At 40.5% G+C, this 18111-nt stretch overlaps 1 pseudogene; it reads left to right on the plus strand.

Annotated features, from left to right (window-relative positions):
* Positions 1-17451, plus strand: part of LOC145401762 (D-aspartate oxidase-like) — an 87151-nt pseudogene extending 69700 nt beyond the window's left edge.
* Positions 17452-18111: the final 660 nt, after the last annotated feature.

Below are 18111 nucleotides of genomic sequence, written 5' to 3' on the forward strand. Positions count from 1 at the left end.
AGGGATGGGGTGGAGATGTATATGAGAGAGGGGGGTGTGAGTTGGGAGCAGGGGAGTGAAATGGTGGTTGGACAGGGCGACTTGGAGGCGATTTGTTTGTGGCCACCCCAAACGGGATTGAGGCGTCTGGCAATAGATAGATAGATAGATAGATATGGATATTTATATATGGATATTTATATATGGATATTTATATATGGATATATATATATGGATATATATATGGATATATATATATGGATATATATATGGATATATATATATGGATATATATATATTTATATATATATAAATATATATATATATATATATATATATATATATACAGAGAGAGAGAGAGAGAGAGAGAGAGAGAGAGAGAGAGAGAGAGAGCTATATATATAATTATATAGATAGATAGAGAGAGAGATAGAGAGAGAGAGGGAGGGAGATACGTATATATAGGTATATATATATATATATATATATATATATATATATATATATATATATATATATATATATGGAGCCTCTGTGGCACAGTGGCAGAGTGTTTGTCTTGCTCGCTGTTGGACGTGGGTTTGCCTCCAGCCAGTGTTGTAAAAACTTTGGGAAGCGTTCACCGAGCCACTGACCGCGTTGGCGGACATAAGGGGTGCTGTGTTTGAACCATGGTCGCATACTAGTATGCTTGCACCCTGTCGGCTTAAGGCGTGCCAATGACACTTTATTCACAGACTACACACACATCCAAAGCCATTACAACGCTACAATCACTCTCACAAGCACTTCGCACCCTACATAGTCTCTATCAGACAGCCTAAGCCACTGGGTAGAGATATTTTGGTTGTATCGCCCCTGTTTCAATAGGGATAGGCCGGTCCTGCAGTGGACATGAACGGCTGCTGCTGATATATATATATATATATATATATATATATATATATATATATATATATATATATATATATATAAAGAAAGATAGATAGATAGATCGATAGATAGAGATAGATAACTATATAGATAGATATAGATAAAGACTGATAGATAATTATAATCAATAAATTGCAAAGGTACCGGTATTGCTGGAAGGTGATCTGAGATTAAGTGAAGGCCTTCATTTATATCGCTATGGCCTTTTCATGCTAGAGATGGAATTATCAGAGTTACAGCCATTTCTCTCTCTCTCTCTCTCTCTCTCTCTTTCAGTAAAAGCGATGCTGGATGACTATAATATCTTTCCCTTATTCTTTCTGCAGAACAGTTCATAGTTACGACAGTGACTTGACTGTATTATTTTTTTTCTTGACTCCTGCCCTGTATATGAAATAAGCTGCGCTGAATTATTAAAAATTATCATTTTAGGTTCGAGCACCTGGAGTAAGGAACTTCTACTTCAACGACAACGACACGTTCATTATTCCTGGCATGGAGCTGGTGACTCTGGGTGGAACAAAGCAGTTTGATAGCTACAATGCTGAAGTTGATAAGTACGATTCGCTGTCCATCTGGAAGCGAGTCACCGAACTACTACCTAGTCTGAAGGATGCCCAGGTGAGGTACTTAATCATTTGTTCATCTGCCCATCCATCCATCCATCTATCTGTCTATCTGTTTATCCATTTATCTGTTTGTCTGGCAGTGAAGACGGTTGTCTTCCCATGTTGATCCCAATGTGCACGAATGGGGAACCAGCCTGCATAAGGAACCAGCTAAGCCCAGATTGAGGAAGTACCAGCATGCATTAACGGCTCTCAACATTTTACATCCACTGAAAGTATAACGGCGGGCAATGGCATCAGCACAACACTGCGCTTCTGGAGATACACATCTTCCTTTTTTTCTCTCCGAAGGCCTGCAGTTACTCTGGACGGCCAGTTTGACTTACTCCACATACCTGCAGACACAGACTGCATCCCCTCGTCCATACAGATACACATGCCCCAAATGCAAGAACTTTACATACAGACGCTGGACAGTCAAATGCAGCAGCTACATGTAGTGGCTGCATATTTGCATTTTATGTTTGCTATCATACAAACAAATTACATAACACCAAACATGTGGATGCAAACAAGGCAAACGTTCACACATCCTCAAAATGAAAAACACACTTTAAATAAATCACAAATACACATCAATGGTATTATCACAATGATTACAGCATTACTTAACCCGCCACAGCCTTGCCGATTTTTCACCAATGACCCCCCCCCCCCAAGTCCTGGCTGATTTTGGATTTTTATTTTTGGCTCAAACCTCCGCTTTTTGTGAGAAAAAATGGAACAATCACAATAACGTGCTCAATTGAGCTTATAAGTGAGGTATACAGGTGTCCCTTTGAACACCTGGTACCATGTTCTCTGAAGCCACGCTGCTGCTGTCACGTTTTCTATGGTAGCGATAACTATTGCAAACCACTAAGAATAGGTAGATATTTGTTCATTTGGTACGAATTTATATGTAGTACAAGAATATATTGGTTTTCACACAATAATATAGGCGATATAAGCGTTGTTTCACTCACTGAACACATCAACATACCGCATCTTCCTTTGCGACATTACCTCCTCATCACTTCTGCTCGTTTCTTCCTCTGGCGCCATGTAATCATTGTCCTCCACATCATCATCGACTGGTGAATCATACTAGCCTTAATATTTGTCATCAGAGAGACTGTGGCACAACATGTCTTTACTGGCCAGGTCACTGCTAACAGATGAGTTGCCGAGACAATGGCATGAGGGGGAGGGGGGGATGTCACGCTTGGTCAGGCAGTGTCGCCACCTGGTGGCAGGTAGAGGAAGGTCCCCCACATATGGCTGCTGAAAACCACCCACAAAACTTGAAAAATGTGCAAATGACGGATCTCGCAGTTTCAGAACATACTGGTATGTTGACGGGTGTCAGCATGAAAAAAAGGTCTGATGTACCCATACGTTGATGGAACGTGCCGGGTTAACTTCCTTCACATACGCAGTGACCTACCAATAATAACAGACTACGCTTAAAAGTCAACACTCTACGTCAAGTACACTATAGTTGGACAAGGCAGAACAAACATAAGAGGGTGGCCTGATAACCCATATATCCCAAGAAATAGTATCCACAAACACTACACAACAAAATGTACATGTTCCCAATGACAGTATTAAAGAAATAACAGTAATATAGATCCAAATATCCAATGAGGCACAGAACATATTAAACATAATACATACCTCCACTTGCAACATGCACTCAGGATACTGGAGGGCTATGTATCTACCTACCTACTTATTGCCAGATGCCTTCATCCCGTAAGGGGTGGCCACGAACAAATTGCCTCCATGTCACTCTGTCCCCCGCCATTTCACTGCCCTGCTTCACACACCCCTCTCTCATATGCCTCTCCACTCCATCCCTCCATCTCATTCTTCCCCTCCCCCTCCCTCTCTCCCCTCCACCTCACTCACATACATTCTCCTCATCAGTCTCTCTCTCTCTCTCCATCTTCACCACTAGGCCAAACCACTTTAATGTGTTCCTCCTAATGCTTCCTATCACATCCACATCCACACCACAATACTCCATTTCTTCATTTGTCGGTCTCACTCTCCACGTGACTCCACATGCTCCCCTCACGTAACTCATTTCCACTGGTTCTCGCTTTTGACTTCTGTCCCTCCAACAAGGTCCAAACTTCACTTCCATACGTTAAAATTGGTATCACAATACTGTCATGTAGTAGCTTTTTCACTTCCATGCTCACTTCCCTGTTTCTTATCACTGCTTTCAAGGAACCAGAATCCCTTCTTCTCTGCTGCACCCTTTCAAGCACTTCACCCTCTGAACTTCCATCTTTACTCATCACACTACCCAAGTATTTAAATGCACTCACATTCTCCATTTCCTCCTCATCCAACCTCACTGTACATTCACTGACTTCACTTGTCTAGAAGACCATCACTTTAACCTTCCCTACATTCACCTTTAGATTCCGTTTCTTACACACTGTCTCAAACTCATCCTTCAAGCCTTGCAGCTCCCCTTCGTCTTCATTTAACAACACAGTATCATTTGCAAACAACAGTGCAGGGAGTTCCCAAACACTGGAGAACATCCCTAATAAATTAATAGTTGCTGATTTCAATGAACACACACACACACACACACACACACACACACACACACACACACACACACACACACACACACACACACACACACACACACACACACACACACACACACACACACACATGAATAAAAACACAAACACGCCATACCTCAACATGACCTCAACACAGAACCAGTGACAACCTCCTCCTCCAGCCTCACGTTATGCACCTCTAAGGTAGCATCTCTTAACACCTTGGAAGTAGTTCATGCCCTCTCATCAGACCATCTTTCATTAATTTATCATATAAAATAAAAGCAAATCCGGTCAGAGGGAGGAAAACTTTACTAACCACAAAAAGGCAACTGAGCCTGGTTAACGAAACCCATGGAACAAACACTAGATAGTTTAAGCTGGACTCTTTGCAGACAATTACAAAACTGTTACCACCTTCTACCTAATTATTACAAGGACCATCAAATGATACCTGTCGAAAGGCAACACCAAAAACTTGAACCCTAATTTCTCCCCTCAAACGAAACAACTCATTAAAGATGGAAACAATTCAAAGTAAAAATCAAACTCGCCACATGAGAACAAACTAAAGAGTACCAAGAGAGTAATTGATCAAAGTGCTCAAGCAAGACAGATGGAAAAACTTCTGGACACACTTGATCATCGAACAAAAAAACCGAGTTTCTGAGAACAATAAAATATCCACATATCCCAAAACTTACACAACCAGCCCAGAAAGCTTTTTCTGTAAAGTGGTGGAACTATCCCAGAAAAGAATATGAAAATAGATTTTAAAAAATGTATTACTAATCAATAAGGCTCGAAATCAGGATTCCTCTAAGCACAGCCATAAGAAAAAGAGAAATCAAGGAGGAAAAAACCCAACCGCCATATACGTCACGGATACTTTGGCAAATGATCAAAAGCATGTAAAATTCTAAATCCGTAAAACCACTAAGTATTTCGAACATCTACTTAAAACCTGTTGGCCAACTATCTACGAGAATAAACGTTGTCACTGAAATCTTCACCTTCTACGCTTGATACCAAATACCTTATACCTGAAAAAAGCAATCATCATATCTATACTCAACCAGGAAATCCCCAGTTTTCCTGCATCATCATCATGTAGATGATGTTGCCTTTCGAACTGCGAATGGACGGCTAGTGTCAGGGGCGGATGAGCACAGGTACCTTTAGGATGGTTACTTATGAGCAGCTTTACACTGAGAACATCCCAGGGTAGAGGTGTTTTCTAATCCGCAAACACAAACTCCAGTCCCATCAATTGACGGTGCTGTCTTTTCTTCTAGATGAAATTAGGGCTGCAGTGGCTAATTTGAAAACCTGTAGGACGGCTGGAGTCATGTACTTCCTGTGGAAATTATTAAAGCGAGGAAAGTGAAGCTACGATCCAGGGACTACGTGCATTCACTGAAGCCTCTTGGTGGTATGGTATCATTCCTTCTGACGGGGTAAGATGGCTGTCATGCCAGTCTGCAAAGGGAAAAGAAAAATCAACATTACTGCAGCAGCTATCATAGCCTAGTGTTGTTGAGTGTGCGAGGGATTTCATGGTCATTTAATACATTTTAGTGTAAATTACTAAAGTTTCAGACATCTAAGCAATCTGGATTCACGTTCAAGAAATACACAGTTGATTTAAGACAGATGTCTGTCTTGAGTTTTGGCAGAGACTGGCAGCATCTTTTGTGGATTTCTAAGTTTCAAACTCTACAAATCAAAATGCATTTTGGAAACTCCTTTGAGTCCATTGGCTCCCTGCATGGATTAATAGGCACATAAGTGGCCTGTATTCCAAAAAAAAATGACTGTCAGGTGTGAGGAGAGAACTTGTGAAATCTTTCCAGTAAGTCTTGAAGCAAGGCAGGGATGAATCCTTTCCACTTGACTTTTCAACACAAGCATGGACTTTGTACTGAGATGGGCTGTGTCACTGTGGACTGGCCATTATTTGGTTATTGACTTTCACATTGCCGATGTTCCAGTTATCCAAGCTGAGTCCCTGTAGACACTCTAGAGTGATCCCAAGGCATTTCTCGATTGACAAAACCAATAGGATTATTGATGGGGGATCAAGACCAAGGTTCAGGCATGTGGCGTCTTGATGGATGAAACAGTACAGTGCGAATATATAAAAGCGTGTGATGACTATACAGGAGTTATGGACAGATTCTTTTATCTTGGGAATTCGGATAATGAGATCCCCAGTCGCATTAATCTGGCTTATGCTGTTATGAACTAATTTATTTTGAGTGTTTGACCCTGTTTTATATTCGTGTAGAACAAAAATTTACGCCTTCAAGGCGAACGATTCCTAATCTAACCTTATGACTGGGAGACATGAACACTAAATGGTGTTTTGACACAGTAAACTGACATTTTGGTGCTATGTGCCTTTTGTAGGATCATGAGGTATCACTAGTACAAGCAGATATACGAGCATTATAGACCCTGTGAGATTGAGTCAAGATCTATAACCTGATCCTTCCCATAGAGTGGTATGTGAAAATTTATCCAGGGTGGAGGGGACAAGGGGGATGGCCACAAACCTTATGGCTGGAGCAAGTCGATTATTCCTGTTGGGAGACAGGGAGAGCAAAGTTGTTGCCTAAAGTGTTGGACATGGGAATCTCGTCAGTGGAAATGGAAGGCGAGTGGGGTAATATGCCCTGCAGCTTACATTCCAAGTGGAAGACCGTAACTCAACTTGAACAAGTAGGTACTCCCAAGGTGGATGGAAAGCTGGTGACAGGGAGAGCTGGACTCCCGTTTCACCAGGCCTTGAGACTAGCTTATGACCATCCCCCTTTACTAAAATTTTTCAGTGTTTCAGTAACACAGAAAGCAGGCCAACTTTCTATCCTATGCATTTTTCTCCAACTGTCAACACTGAAATACATGCACAAAATGGCATCTCAACACCCAACATTGGAGTCCGGGGGAGGGGCAGCATAAAAACCCCCACCATCCATCCATCCCTTTCCCGGTTATGTGCAAGAGATGCATGGAACCATTGTCTGACTCACTCTCTATTCATTTCTGCAACATCCATGGCCTTTCCTCTAATTTTTTCTCTAATAAACATCACCTCTCTCCTTCTAAGCCTCACTTTCTGTGAGGGATCCGAGACAATTGACAGCAAACCTTTCTCTGCATCCTCTTATTTTCCTCCATCCTCATTTTTTAGCTAAGCTTTGCTGTTGTGGGTATGTACACAACAACATACCTTGCTCTCGTCTGAATTCTTTATACTCTGACTCTGAGTATCCTGTCATTCTCGACTAACTTTATCAGTGCTGTGTACTTTTTCCCTAATTCTACTGACTCTGAAATATTCTTTGTCTATCATACTTCTCAAATGGAAGATATCCTATCAATTTCATCTTTCTCTGAAATCTCGATTCCAGATGATTTCAATGATCGCCACTACCTTTGCCTATCCTCCCCATTCACTGATCCACCTGTTGAACAAGTTTATATTATTTCTATCCTTAATGACCTACAGTAGCTCGTACAACACGCTACCTGTGTCTCTGGCTGCCTTGGAGAGAGTTCCAACATAACTGACCTCTCTCTTACGACTAATCCTTCTGCTTATTATGTTAATCATTTCTCTCTGTTGGGTTCCTCCAATCACAGCTTATCACATTAAGCTGTCCTATCACCCCAGTAAAGCCTGTAGACCCTCCCAAGAACAGGCTGCTGTGGCACTTGGAGCTGCTGATTGGGAGGCCTTCAGTTAGTACTTTTTACATTTCCCTGGAATGATCATTGTTTCCATGGCTGAGAGCCATCTGAGCGTTCCTCACGGATTACGGAGGTTATTCTCTCGGGTATAGAAGCGTACATTCCTTTCCCCTATTCAGTAACTAATTAAAAAAAAAAAAAATTTAATCATGCTTATTGTAATGCTGTCTACAACAAGGAGAAGGCCTGCAAAAGGTACTGGAGACAACCCGCCCCTGAATCTAATCTCTGTTATATATCTGCCTAAATCGGGGCTAAGTTTGTTCTCCACTCTGCTAACAATATCATTCGTGATAAATGCTCTGTGCTCTCCAACTCAAGCTCTTCCTGTTCCTTCGGGCAACTTGTCAAAAAATAAAATCAAATAATTTTACTTCATTCTCATTCCCTTCTCTCTCCTTCTCTGATGGTTCTGCAGCTATTTCGTCTACTGAAAAAGCAGAAGTTTTTGTTCAGAATTTCTCCTCGTACTCCATCTTAGATGATTCTGGTGCTTTTTCTCCGTCTCTTTTCCCCTTTGACATGCTCACGATTAACATTTAAATTTCTTCACTGGTGTCAGTACTATCAAGGCAAATGGGCCTGATGATGTCCTCCTGTTGCGTTCAAGAACTGTGCTTCTTTGTTTACTGTACCCCCTGCCTAGGTAAATTCTTTTGCCTTTGTCGACTTGTACCTTAATCCTCTTGCTGGAAATTCCGTCTCATTCCGACTGTTCCAAAGAAGGCTAGCCATTCCCAGCATTCTAACAGTTGCCCAGTTGGCTTAATAGCCTGTATTTCTAAGGCTTTTAAAACAATTCTTAAGAAAAACAAAGCACTTTTCCTATCACAACCTTCTTTCCGGTAGCTAGTACGGGTGGATTTCGCAAGGGACGATCCACTGGCAGTCTTCTCACCTTCCATTCAGACTCCTGATCATAGGTTTTTGCCATAGCACTTGACATCTCAAAGCCTTTCGATTGAGTCTGGAATAAAACTTTAATTTCCAGATAGCCATCTTACGACTCCTACCCTTCTCTATGTGCCCCGATCACTTCTTGTAGCGTCCATTTCAGCAGTTAGGTTGACAAACAAGGGATTAGGCTATGGCACACCTAATGTCTGACATGGCTCATTTTTCTGATTGGGGTAAAAGTAATCTTGTTCTTTTTAATGTATGAAGAACTTAATTCTTACGTCTTTAACACTATCCAACTCAATAGGGGTTTCGGTTTTTCGGAATTACCTTTTAACCCCTCTTGTAAAAGCTACTTCCAAGAGATTAGGTGTGCTAAGCTGACTCACTGCCTTCTTTATTCCCGCATGGTTGCTGGTTTTAAACGGGGGTTTTATTCGCCCATGCAGTGCGTACAACTCTCATGTGTGCGCAGACTCCTTACATACAGTTCATCTCAAGAAGGTGGATTCAAAGGCTTTTCGTCTCCTTAACTCTCCTCCTCTTACTGGCTCCCTTCAACCTCTGTCTCTTCGACACACAGTTGCATCTATCTCTCTGTTCTCTCCCAGCTTCGTTGGTCACTGCTTCACTTAAGTGTCTGCATGCAATCCTCCACCTCTACGGCGTGTATGTTGCTCTCGTCTAGCATGAAACTCTCAGTCTTTTTTGTCTAACTCTCTAATGCAAGAGTTAAATGTTACTCCCAGTCCATCTGTTATGCATGTGGTCAACTCCGGGATTGCCTTCCTCTGTCTGTATTTCTTATTACCTATGGCCTCCAGCCGTTTAAATGTGATTTGTCCAGACATTTCAAAATGAACGGATCATCAGTTTGGCTGTGTTAATTTTTTTTTTTTGAGCAAAAAATCTTGCGGGCTTCTAGCCTTTGGTTCCTTCACACTTGCATAAAAAAATGTTTCACCGTTCACAATCATGGAGAGATTTTTCGTGAAGAACATCATCCCCCATCCCCCTCCCAACGTAGTTTCTGATCTAAACATTCAGCCACAAGACTCCTGTCCAGGTTGCCTCCTCATCCCTGCTGGCTTCAATAAAAGCTGCCATCATTAACAATGATGCAAGCAACAATATACCTAAACAAAGATGTTGACACTTTATTTGTACATACCTGATGAACAAAATCCAAGAATAAAACATGGAAAAAATGAGAAAAACTCGTTGGCCACCTTCTTCTCTGATGATCATCTTCACGTATTCAACCAAAGACTAAATTTTAAATTCAGATATTATCTGACGTGTCCCACAGATTCAGTCATTTCACCATCACTTTTCGACCTTTTTCATGTTACGTGGTGTGTGTGTGTGTGTGTGTGTGTGTGTGTGTGTGTGTGTGTGTGTGTGTGTGTGTGTCTGTTTCTTTCTCATGGCCACATCACCTAACAGTACACGGTCAGTATTTGTTTCCTTTCGTTGATTACTGGAGGATAGTCATCTTTTCTGATGAGAAGATCTTCACTTTAACCTCCCAAGGGAAACTTCATTGTTACAGGCTTAACAACACGAAGAAAGGCACAATGAAAATGAAACAGTACAATTTACCAAACGTTCATATCATTAATAATTCAAGCAAGTGGTTCTCTTTGCGGTACCCGGTCCTTGGAATAATTTGTAGCTGAATGAATATATATATATATATATATATATATATATATATATATATATATATATATATATATATATATATAGATTTATATATATATATATAATATATATATATATATATATATATATATATATATATATATATATATATATATATATATATATATATATATATATATATATATATATATATATATATATATATATATATATATATACACTTGAGAGAGAGAGAGAGAGAGAGAGAGAGAGAGAGAGAGAGAGAGAGAGAGAAATTATTTAAAATAGGTAATGTTTAATCGAATAAATAAATCTTATGGAAAATATATTACAGTATAATGATTGAAAATGAAGTCATTAATGTGTATTATTTATCAAACTCCCAAGGACATAATGTTCTATAGTTATGTTCGGGGGTACATCTACGGATAGGCATGGAGTGGTCACGTAACATGCAACGTGTGGGGGTGGATTGGTCTCCATGGTGTTGGTGAGGTTACAGAGATAGAGGGATGGTTCAGGGCTGAGCAGTAGCTAGAGATACTAGAGGAGGTGATGCTGCCTACTGTCCGTGCATACACCCTTCTGTATCCTGAAAACTTCATTTCCATGCACGATAATTGTCCCGTGCACACTGCGAGAGTTGTGCGAACATGGTTTGAGGATCAGCGCCACCTACAACTTCTTCCTTGGCCTTGCAACAGCCCGGACATAAATCCCATTGAGAGCCTTTGGGCCAATATTGCTAATGTTTGGGAACCCAACGAGGAAAGGACGCCACAGCAACTGTTGAGTCACATGATGTGGGAGTGGTAGGTCCTCAGGAGAAGGCCTCACATCATTCACAATCCTGTGGCGTCATTACACGTTATTTTGGAAAGAACATTATTTTATAATGTTATGAAGAATGAATATTTTGTCAGGAAATAAACTTACTGTAAAATATTATGATTTTGTTCTATGCTTACAGATGATGAATTATAGGCTAGTGGAGTCGAAACATTATCAACATTAGTGACAAATATATGGTAGGCAAAAACAAACCCTCATAATTGATTACCATGCAGTCCCTGTATTCATCACCACATTAGAAAACATGTCCAGGCTGAGATGTGGACATCATCCAACCCTCTTAAGTTACCAGAAAGTGGATGGATGACGCCGTCGCTGATACCTGTCCAGGATATAACAGAGCACCCCATTCTCTTAAGCTACATTATGGAAGACTATATTGCACACAGTCACCTACGCAAACAACACAACATACACTCCTTGAGAGATCTGTGGGAAAGCCCGTTCTCGGCCGTGGCCTTCCTTAGGGATTCCGGGCTGTTCGGCCAGACTGCCTGGGGAACAAATGATGTCAACAACTACTGCTACATGTCCTATTTAATGATTGTTATGAATATTCTTGGAAAAGATAAAGAGAAGATAAAACCGTTGCAGTGAGAGATGTAGTCGGAATCAGCACCGTGCTCATCTCGCAAGATACATATCGCACACGGTAAACATCCTGGCAATCGATAGTGAATGGCTGTAAATTATATACAACAAATAAACAACATATCAAAGCAATCATATGATCTTAAAGCCCTTCATCGAACACTCTGTGGCAACTTTGATGGGCAAACCAGTGGACAGCCAGTGCCCGTAGTTAAAGGAAATCATCAGACATTTCCCGGTGGTCTGGCGCGCCGGGCATGAGCCAAGGACCTTGCCGTCCTCAGAAAGTTTCCTTCTTTAACAGTGTTGTTTTTCTGCATTCTTCATTGTTTTCTTTTTTTACGAAATTGCAACAATTTATATGCCATACTGAGTTATTTCTTTTTCTTTTTCAAACTGCGTTGCGCATGGTCATATCGCACTCAATTGCTGCCGACCACCTACTGACTACCGGTCCAACTTTACTGCCTGATCAACTACTCAGCAGTTTGGACAACACCACGAAGTCATGTTCCTGACAGGACTGTGCCCGATGAGGAGCAACAGTCCGCTGCAGTTACTGCCCGATAGGCGAGAGTGTGGACGGGGCTTAACAACTTAGGCCTACATCCGGGAACTGACTAACGTCAAGCAACATAATTATGCATCCAGATGCTGCCAGTGCTAAATGACGCTAGTTACCCATTTGGTAGCCTCTTCATTCCACTGTCTTCATCGCTGTCTGTTTCCTACCATCTCCTCCAAACACTGTAGGGGAAGGATCGGTGTTGGTTAGGTGCTGCAAATTAAAACTGAATAATTGGTTACCTAGTCTCTGTTTTGATGTTACAGAACGATGTCTTATGCATCTCATGGACGTGAAAGTAATCAGAGTGGAGTTGCTAGGAAGAATTTTAAGGTAACCATCTCATAATAATATATGAATGTTGCTGATTATCATACTATATTTTTGCGTTTCTTATGCAAATGCATTTATACTGAGAATGTAGCCCCGTCAAGGGGGTATTGTCTGCAGAGACGTGGGCGATACTGAAAGTTTTTTGTTGGCACCTCTTTGGTCCCGAATCAATCCTCTTTTCAACTCTTAAACTTGTCCCTAATTTCTTTCTTATTTTTCCTCGTGTTTCCTGTCCCTCTCTACTTCCTTCTCCCTTGAACTACAAGGTCTTACTGGCATAGTACAGTCTTCTCTTCTTATTTCAGTATATATATGGTGAAATATAAAAGTAGTAAGACAACAACAATACTTTAGTATTAATATACTGCCTATGCACATTAACAGATATCATGTGTCATAGAGCATAATAACCCTTGAAATTGATAAAATATAATACCAATATTACATCTCGTTAAAGAAAAGCATTGCAGGTTCCTCTTCGTTAGAGGTCATCATCTATTACTCTGATTCAACTAGAACTTCGTTTCCACTGCTTCGAATATTATAAATAAACGAAACTACCAGCTGACATGCTGCTCTTCTGTGTTAGTGTTGCCACGTTACACTTTGCAGATTGCTGACACTTATTACTCTGTTATACACTACGTTCGACTCATTAAATACTGTGAAGAGTATTCTCTATACATTGTTTCGTGCCACTTATTAGTTATTAACCTTGATTTATGTATATAAAATATAATGAGAATATGTGCTTCACCACCACTGAAAACTTCCAGCCCAATCACTGTCCGCCTTTCACAGGCCTCTAGGTTCTGAGCTGATTCATTCATAAAAAGATACGTGGACTTACTACAGGGAACTGCCAAGATATCTCCATATACCTCACTATTTTTCGCACTTCTTCTACTTTGCTTAAGCTGTACATCTAACCCTATCCACTCATACGATGATGACTCCACCCTTCACCTTTCCATTCGGTTCCCTGCAACGTCCATCTCAGCAGTTACTTCAGCAAACATGGGATGAGGCTATGGCACACCTAATTTCTGACTTTGGCTCGTATCTCTGACTGGGGTAAAAATAATCTGGTTGTTTTTAATGTATCAAAGACTCGAAGTTTTTACACCTATCAACTCATTGACAAAATCTTCCACAGGTAAACCCACTAAAGTTAAATAATATTCAGCTTAATCCTGCATCATCCTTGAACATGCTTGGGGTTTCATTTACCTCGAGACTTATCTTTAGAAAGATCATACTTCAAACATCTTCTTGTAATATCTGCTTCCAGGAGATTTTCAGGTGTGCTAAGCCGACTCCGTTCTTCCTTTACCTCTGCACAATTGTTGACTCTATCCAGGGGTTTTATCCGCCCCTGTGTGGAGGTACAACTCTCAGTGTGTGGAGAAAGGCTCTCCCCACATTCAGCCTCATCTCAATAGAGTGGAGTCAAAGGGTTTTCGTCACATTAACTCTCCTTCTCTTACTGACTCCCTTCAACCTCTATCTCTTCGCCGCACTGTTGCATCTTTTATCTCTTTTCTATTGGCTATTTCAATCGGTCACTGCTCCTCTGAACTGTCTGCATGCATTCCTTCCACCTCTACACGACGGGCGCGTAGCACCCGTCTAGCAGCAAACTCTCATCCCTTTTCTGTCCAACTCTCTAAAGCAAGAGTTAACCGTTATTCCCAGTCCTTCATTTATGCAACAGGTAAATCCTCTGGAACTGTCTCCCTCTGTCTGTATTTCCTGCATCCTATGATCTCCAAGTCTTTTAAACGCAGTGTGTCCAGGCATCTCGAAATGATTGGATCTTGAATTTGGCTCTCTCTTGTATTTTGTTTTTCTCTTGAAGGAAACAATTTTGCGGGCTGTCGGCGTTTGGTTCCTACTTCCTCACATATTATATATATATATATATATATATATATATATATATATATATATATATATATATATATATATATGCATAGATAGATAGACAGAGAGATAGATATAGATATAGATATATACCCTCCCAAAGCAATAACGTCTTTTGCTTACAAACAAGAATACTCCCAACTGATGCAAAAGAAGTCAGCACTAAAACGATATATACAAATGTCACAAAGGCCAGTGCTAAAGAAGTATTATGCAAAAACAATCGCTAAGAAGATGCAACGATTCCTCGAATGCAACTTTCAATACGATCCTGAAAAGACTGAACCCATCCTGTCTATTTGTCCACAGATCGTAAGGGAGTGGGTTGGATGGAGACCTTACAGACCTGTTGTGAGAGTGGAGAAGGAGAGAGGATGACATTTGATGGAGGCAGAACGCTCAAGGGGGTGCAGAGAGAGAGAGAGAGAGAGAGAGAGAGAGAGAGAGAGAGAGAGAGAGAGAGAGAGTTAACGTTCACTGGGAGGCCCACGAGAATAAATTGTAACTAAAACTCTGGATTTGCTGGAAGCAATATTCAAAGAACTCCACATTCCAGATGAAAATACTTCTTTGTTTTCATTGTAGAATTAATATTAAAATACTTTTGGTATGACTCAAAATTTGTAAAGGACTTTAACCTGTGACCTTGAGATCAAGGTCAAGGTCATTCATACCTATGCAGATTATGTTCACTCAAGACCCACTACATTTCCACCGAGTTCATTCAAAATCGGCCATTTTGATTATCCTCAATATCTCAACAAGTATCTGCTGGATCTCAGTAGTATCAATATCCAGGTGTACTAGTATATAGTTGACGACTCCATACTCGAACATTTACAAAGCAATCGATTCAGTAGTGTTTGCTGCGCAGGAGATCAAAAACTGGAGAAACAATATGACATAGAGAACGCTGATGCTAGGAATAAAATGTACCAAAAGAAACTAGCAACCAGGATACATCGCTCCAGAACATATTTCAAGTCTACCTCGAACTGTCTTGGATTGCCTGACTTCTTGTATCTCCCCCCCAAAAAAAAAAAAAATAAAAATAATAATTATAAAAATAAATTATATCTAACAGTATCAACAACAACTCTACAGAATGTGGAGTTCTTAAAATGATTTAGTGTTAGCAAATTGGCAAGAATACAATACATGGAATTTGAGGCTGTTAGGTAACTGACAGGGGATCGAGTTGGTTGGATGAATTATGTACGCAGGAGCATCTAACAAGGTTACTGGCAATCGTATTTTGTCTTAACCTGTTAGTCGATGGATTGGGTAATGCGAAGAAAAATGAAAAAAAGAAAAGAAAAAGAGAGAAGTGTGGGCAGATGCAGCATGTGATCATAAGAAAGGATTACGTGGGTTTGAATGGCGAGTGAATGTGTGTATGGTTCTTCCTTTATACTTTCCCCATCCTTGAGTAGGAGAAACTAGGTCATGATGATGATGGTGATAGCAATAATAGTAAAATAAATGTTGTTACTGATACTGGACAGATTATTAAAAGACTGATCCTACCTACATTACTTCAGTTATTGTTCTCAGACCGTAGGGCGAATACAAGAGAAAAGGCGTCTTCGTAGTGAAAGGGTTAACACAAGGACCACTGAGAATCTGAGGGAATATTATCAGGAGCCTGGAATAACTGATGGACTGTTAGGTGACGAAAACAGTTTAATACTGAAATACTGTAAGAAAAAAAATTGTTAAAAATGACAACAACCAATCCTTCATTAACCCTTTGAGAGGTTGGAGCCCAAGGGTACGGTACCGTAGTCCTGTACACATAAGGGTAAGTGACCAGCCGTTTTCCCTTCATGGCTTTGCATGATTTAAAAAATAATAACTTCCAGTCACTTCCTAAACTAAATATACAATCGACAGTTCGTCGCCATCAGCCTGCCTGCTACGAGCCTTTTGATTCAGTAAAAGTGTATGATGTACAGGTGACTAATTATGGCAATATTTTCTAATATTTCAGAGATATGATGGAAGGCAGGACTATACCATTTTTTAAATATTAGTCAATTCAGTCATACCAGAAAACTCTCTTTCACACATTGTTCCCGTATCCAAAAGCTCATAGCACTCAGATGGTTGGGACTGAACTTCTGCTGTTGACTGTACACCTACAAAAGTTACTGAATAGCAATATCAATATTTGAAGAACAGTGGCCGTTTACAACTGCAACTACAGAACAGCCATTGAAGAACTTTTTGCTGAGGGAAGTGAAAGATGGATTCGTGTAGAAACTGTAGGAGGGCAATTTGGAAAGTAATAAATCATAGGCAGAGTGTCAAGACGAAAGAACTTTTTGAGAAAAACAAGAAGGATCCCAACAGGACCGTTTGAAAATGTAGTATTGGGGCCAGATAGGGTTGAAAGTACTCGTACATCTAAGCTGAAAACATTTTAATTACCAGTATGAGAAAGTCAGAGGTAGAGGAATGAAAGATAAGCACAAGAAATGTTTAGAGCTGGGCCAGGGACAAACAATATTTTCATCATTACCAGAAGACAAAACAGTAACAGAGACATTAGGGCAGAAAAGAGGAAGTAGTTACAGGAAGGTTTTAGCGAGACGTCTGAAGCTGGTCACATTAAATATTCTTATAATCGTTTGTTTGTGTGCTTCAGGTGGTGCACAATTATGGCCATGGGGCTTACGGTGTAACGTCTGCTCCAGGTACCTCAATGCACGCCGTCAGGCTGGTTAAGGAATTTCTTGACGAACCAAAAGCAAAACTCTGAACAGCCCAGCCAATGGCGTAACCATACGGGTGGCTGGGGAGCCACTGGCCAAACCTGAATTATGCTTGGCTACTTTGCTGCCCATCCCCCCGGTGTCCAGGAGAGTACCCATGGACCCAAGTAAATATATCTCCTTGGGCCACCCATAGTTATGCCTGGACACACTACTTCCAGTATCCTAGCTACGGTCTTATCTCCATAGCGATTCTTTCTGTTTTCGAGAATAGCCCATCCAAGCTAATATTGTCTATCAGAGGTCCTATCCTGCAAGTACAAAGGAGTTCTGCAATGTAGCGATTAAGAAGTATCCACAGAAGGTCCTGCTGCATTTTGGATCGCTTGAACTGTAATATAAAGCAGTTCTTAATCAATCAGTCTGTTCTTAATCAGTCTCATATGGGAATAAAGTAATTACAAAATTCTTAACTGATTAGGGCATTCTCCTCCACATATTGTAGCTGGGCATCATCAAATTTCGAAGGGATTATCAGGGGTCCATATTTGCACAATAAATGGCCTTAAATAATTTTATTCAGTGGTGATTATCATATTTTTTACCATAACCAACCTTCAGTAGTTTTGTTTTGCGATGAAAATCAAAGGATCATATTCTGCGCCATAACTGATCTTTCAAAACTTTGTTCTGTGATATTGTGTTAA

This window comes from Coenobita brevimanus, chromosome 56, assembly GCF_032717465.1.
Source record: "Coenobita brevimanus isolate Jiangsu-jjx chromosome 56, ASM3271746v2, whole genome shotgun sequence".
NCBI classification, from domain to species: Eukaryota; Metazoa; Arthropoda; class Malacostraca; order Decapoda; family Coenobitidae; genus Coenobita; species Coenobita brevimanus.